General features: G+C 43.0%; 1 long non-coding RNA gene across 1 annotated transcript; it reads right to left on the reverse strand.

The window, feature by feature from the left end:
• Positions 1–812: 812 nt before the first annotated feature.
• On the reverse strand, positions 813–2654 carry LOC117865266 (uncharacterized). The gene is made up of 2 exons (XR_004642502.2): positions 1935–2654; positions 813–1346 (listed from the first exon to the last, which is right to left on the reverse strand). It is a non-coding gene; the product is annotated as an uncharacterized lncRNA (long non-coding RNA).
• Between the last annotated feature and the right edge of the window lie 3077 nt (positions 2655–5731).

The following is a 5731-nucleotide window of genomic DNA, read 5'->3' on the forward strand; positions in this document are numbered from 1 at the left end:
CAACAGTGAGTTTGCAAGGTTTTCCAGTCATCAATGCCAAGTAAACAGTCGATACAACGGCACCAAGATGATTTTTCTCCTCCGCGGATCAGTTTCCTTGGCCACCGAAATGAGACAATAAACCCATATGATACAGAACTGCAGGTTTGAGAATTTGTTCTCTTGCCATATATGATACCACTGGCACCGCCAATAACGCTAGCGAATGTGCGAAACGGTGGTGTCTAACTCTAGTAGAAAAAGATCTGTCTACATGCTTTAGTTTTGAAGCTGAGAAAACAGTTCCTGATGTCTCTCAGACCTGATTTCCAGTGCACATAGGAAAAGGTATTGCAATTTAAACATGCATCATATCTAAGTGTTGCAAGCTGTGATTCTAGCTACTTGTTTCTTATAGTGGTAACAAACGAAGGCAAGTACATGTATGGCCCTCTCATTTGATTTTGATATCCCCAGTGTACCTCAGAATCAATGCTCACAACAATATGTCCCATGCAAGAGATACCGCCGGTGACATAGCAGCGATTATAGAATGAAACAATATTGAGGGATTGAGTCATCTTTTAGTGTTAAGGAAGGAATTTTCTCAACAGTACCAGGACGGGCTCAAGCCTCTCTTAGGCCTCGTTCGTTTGCTTTGGATCGGTTCCTGGCCAGGATCAAGTGGATACCCTTCCTTCACTCGATCCTGGCCTGTTTCAGATCCTGGCTAGGAAACCATTCCAAACCATAAAAAATAGTGTTCGACTGGATAGGAACCATTTAATTCAACAGAGCCATTTCATAAAAAAAATTGTTCCTGAAGCAACGAATTCAACCAAAACGAACGTAGCAACAAATTTGTTCTTGAACATTTGTATTCTACAGAGCTATTCACCAAAAAAATACATCAAATTTGTCGAGTGAGCTAGCATGTAGACCGGTGTCTGACATTTGGATATGGAGCAAAGCACCTTTTGATAAAATAAGATAAAAATCGAAATTAGCTACACAATGACAACAGCATATGAGTCACCACAGATCCACGCTAACGAAATCGAAGCATAAAGGTATGCAGTCTGCTAACTTCATTAGTTCATTCCAAATAGAACTGTGTGCACATGTCACTTCATTAGGACTGCAGGATGTTAGCTTGCAGCTCACTTCGGAAGGAAAAACAAAACAAAAACACTTTTGTTATGCAAATAACAAACTGCATTTCGACTGCTATATTGTCAAGGATTAGGTATTGTATTTTCTTACCTTCAAAGCATTAGGAATTGTAGCCCATATCTTGTCGAGGATGATACCTCCTGATAGAGTTCCAAGGATTCCACACACTATAGTTATTCCACCAAACATAAGATCTGCACTCGCTTGATGAAAAATTTCAATGAGAAAGGTTACACAGTGAACAGAGAATGTACTCAGTCGTGATATTGTGAAATAGAGTATTAATCTAGATCAGTGCTAAACTGGACTTAAATTGTTGATCTTACGAACTATTTGAGATGGTTATAAAAGCCAATCTAGTTCAATTCATCATAAAATTAGATCTGCAGCTCAGAATTGTTTGTTTTACAAAGATGAACAGAAGCACAAGAAGATCAGAATCCAGAAGAATTTCAGTACATAAAGAACAACCGACTCCAATGGACACTACTCTTCTATGTTGTACCAAAAAGCAAAATTGCAAAAAAAAAAACTGTTATTGTCCAATGGGAGGATAAAAATTGACACAAGGCATATGCTTATCTGATCTTGAACCTCAGGATTAAGCATCTGGCCGTATTCTTTTGTTCTGTTCTAAGCAAATCCTAGTAAACAAAATCCCCAGCCCCCAAAGAGACACAAAAAGCGAAAAACATCAGGTACCACAGGATGACAATTACAAAATGCTGTATAGTGAAGCTGTTTGCTTAGTTAATAATAACTGTAAGAAAAGAAAGGCATACCTTTCAGCCATTGCCTTGCCATGTGATCCTCCTCCTTCCCTTCACCTGCGTATTATTATTAGCAGCCGCAGCAGCAGCGCGTAGCAATTAAGAGCACCACCAGCCAGCATGCAGCAGCAGGCTCCCGCACCAGTTGCAGCTCGCCACCTTCCTCTCTGCTTCTTCTTCCGCACCAATCAATGAGGAGAAGGAGGAGGGGATGGCGACGGGGAGGCGGAGGGCGTTGTGCACCTTCGTCCAGCAGGATGACGGCGACGCTAAGAACAAGAAGCGCCGCCCGCACGACACGCCACCAGGAGGAGTTGCAGCAGCAACCCGTCGACGCCCAGATTCCGGTGCCGGACCAAGCCCCTGCAGCAGCCAGCAGAGCCCGTCCCCTGTGACACCACCCTCCGCGCCGGTGCCCGCCAGGAAGCACCAGATGCTGCTGCTGCAGGCGCTGTCGGCGCTGGCCTCGCCCAGATTCCCATCCCTACGGATCTCAACTCCAAAGAACAAGAACGCTTACCGGTGATAAGGCGGCAGAGAGGGTCGTCGTCGGGACTGTGCCATGCCGCCTCCTAGTCGCCTCGTGCGCCGCTAGCTCTCCCCACACCACCAGCTCTCCCCGCGCCGTGGAGTCACGGAGGATTCGTTCCGGAGGGGAGGGGGCCGGGTTTCGTTCCGGGCCATATAGTGAAGGGAGCGAACCGAGCCAGCCCAGGTTTGTTTCCGGACAAAGCAAACCACGATTCTGATTGACACCTGATTTCATTTCGGACCGGACCAAACCGTCCGGAACAGGCCTTGTTCCGGGTGGTTCCAATCGAAACGAACAGGCCCTTAAATGGCTGATTATAAATAGGTAATCATTTGACCGTCAGCTCCAATGGAAATAATAGTAGGGCAGTCTAGGACATAATTAAACATATATCTAAATCTACCTATGATTGAATATTATGTAGCCTAAAGTGAATCTCATGAAAAGGACAACAGCAATGAACCTGCCTTCCCGTACTTCATTTATGTTGAATTAAGGTAAAAAGTATTGTATAATCCTATCATTTTTCTTCATACGAAAAGTATTGTTGAAAAGTGCACATAATTTCATGGCTATATATTACAGTCGTGATATTTTACTTGACTGATAAAAAAATATTTTTGAATAAAAGACATCTTAAATTTTCCTTGTATTTTTCCCAAACAAAAGAAAAGATAAGAAATAGACGTTTTTAACCTTATGACTTTGGAAGACACTACATTCTTACATGCATGTTCCCTTGTTTTATGATCTGTCATATTACCGGATCAACACAGTGCAAAACAATATTATTTATCAGCTTCTTTTTGAAAAAATTAACATTGAAAATATCTTCGACTAACTCGGTAAGTGGCTAGTTAGAATAAGGGAGAAGCCTATTTTACAACCCTCAACCCTCATTAATCTATTTTGTCCGCTTAAGTTCCTAAATTGGGTGGACAGAGTGTATTTATCAGGGGAGTAAAATTGACTGTTTTCTTAGAATAAAAACGCTTCATATATATCCATATACACTATCAATTTTATATTATAGGCATCAATCTTAAATAAACATCGATCTGAAGTTTTAAGATTTCACCCTACTATTCCCTCCAGACTACAAGTACTTGATTTTTTTTTGAGTGGGCAAGTACATAAGTTTTTTTTTTTGTTGCAAATTGGTTGTTTTTTCTGGATGCATGCCCGAGCGAACCAAATTAGGTTGGCAAATGGGCTTAGATGGATTTGGTCCATTAGGGTATTACAGCCAATGGGTCAAAAATGTTGAAGGGCCATTATTAACGACATCTATATATAGAAAGGCAGCGCAATGGGAGAAACTCATTAGTAGAGAACTGACCTTCCATCCAGGTGCTTTTATCCCGGTTAACATTGGATCCGTGACTAAAGTACCTTTAGTCCCAGGTCAAAAATGTGCCACCGAAGGCCACCTCGCGCGCGGGGGTTGGGGGGTGTTTAGTCCTGGCCCCCCTTTAGTCCTGGTTGTAACGGTTATAAAAAATCACACCAACGCCCATCCCTTTTCTCCCGGTTGGAATTTTTAACCGGGACAAAAGACACCCCTTTTGGCCCTTTTGTCGCGAGCACCACGTTGATGACAATGCGAAACTAAACCTGCTGTGACGGAAGGTTCCGGCGAGGTATATATTATTTTCATTATTTGACCCCATCTATAATTTCATATTCATTATTACTATGTACTAATTAATGAATTTTGAATTGTTAGCCCTTTGGATCAACAAAGCGAAATAAGCCCTGAGGTCGTACAAAGATAATGGAAGGAAGGCTTCACGTAACGGAAGTGAAAGAAAAGGGCCAGCCAATTGCTCCCGAACATGTGGCTAGAAAGTTCGTGAGTCAGATCAGGGCTATTGTAAGGGACAACGTGCCCATCAACATTAGAGAATGGAAGGGTAAACAAGATGATCCATACATGCTTCCGCAGACACAAAAGGATACGTCGTGGGTAGATGTCAAGAAACACTTCACACTTTGTGAAGGTGTTGAAAAAAAATAAGTGAAAGTGTGGACGCTGAAGAAGATGGCAACCCAATTCTAGACCTTCAAGAAGAATCTTGATGCTAACTTTATCAAGAAGGGTCGAACTCCAGATTTCAATGAGTGGCCAAAGTTAAGGGACCACAGCAACTTATTTGTCGAATACAAAGGTTCGCGTCCACGTTGCCAATGCTAGCAAGAAGGAGTACCATCATCGTATAGGACGAGGTGGTTATTCCCAAATGGAAAATGATTAAACAAGACCTATTCGATTGAGGTATCATACCAGCAACTATTGACTGGCCTGATCGATCAAAAAATTGGTATTACGCTCATGGAGGCAACTTGAGCCAAGAGGATGGGATACTTATGTTCAATGAAACAATACGTTAGAAGGCCGAAAGACTTATCAAAAATATTGAAGCTGCTAAAGCTGGGAAGTTGAAGGTGGATAGAGAGAACGATTAGCTCACATTGGTGCTCGGGAATCCCGAACACCCGGGACATTGCTGAGGCTACGGGTTGTTCCGTGGCAGTTCACTTTTTGTAGGGACATCAACTCGTACAGAAGCCGCAAGTGAAGAAAGGAATAGTAAGAGGAGAGCTGGCGGCGTATGTTAGAAGCCAAAGTGCATTCACAAGAAGTAAGAATGCAGGAAGAAATTAATCGTTGAGTGGCCCAAGCAGTTACTTAAATGGCCCAATCTGGAGCACTGCCGGGTCCCAACGTCGCCAGCCCTTCTCAACGCTGAAGCAGTTGTGCTTCCATAGGGGTCCATGATGAGCACATGCCAAGATTATCCATGGACAACCAATGGTACCCTATGGATGACATCACTCAGCGCACCTCATGTGAGCTGCATAGACCATTTGACAACATCACTATTAAGGTATACATATATATAATTTATGCAATCTTCTCAATTGATCCACACCTGGTGAGTTTAATAACTTCTTTATTTCTCCTATATGTGGAGGTGGCATATGGGAGTGCTTTACCAATCCTGCTAGGGCAGATAAGCTATGGCATGGAGATTCCACAGTGTTGACCTAGAGTAGATTGTTGATAATCAATATGAAGGCCTAGAGCTCGACCTCCCAGGAGGTGATGGGGAAAGGACACTAGAAGATGCATTGCACATGATCTTTCTATTATCATCCCCAGCAAGGAGTCATCATTGCTTCCCATAGATCCACCGCAGCGGCCATCTCCTCAAAACTCAAGACCGTTATCTCCAAAACATCCACCTCCTGGACCATCGTCACCACTAGGACTGTC

Source organism: Setaria viridis, chromosome 7, assembly GCF_005286985.2.
Source record: "Setaria viridis chromosome 7, Setaria_viridis_v4.0, whole genome shotgun sequence".
NCBI lineage: Eukaryota > Viridiplantae > Streptophyta > Magnoliopsida > Poales > Poaceae > Setaria > Setaria viridis.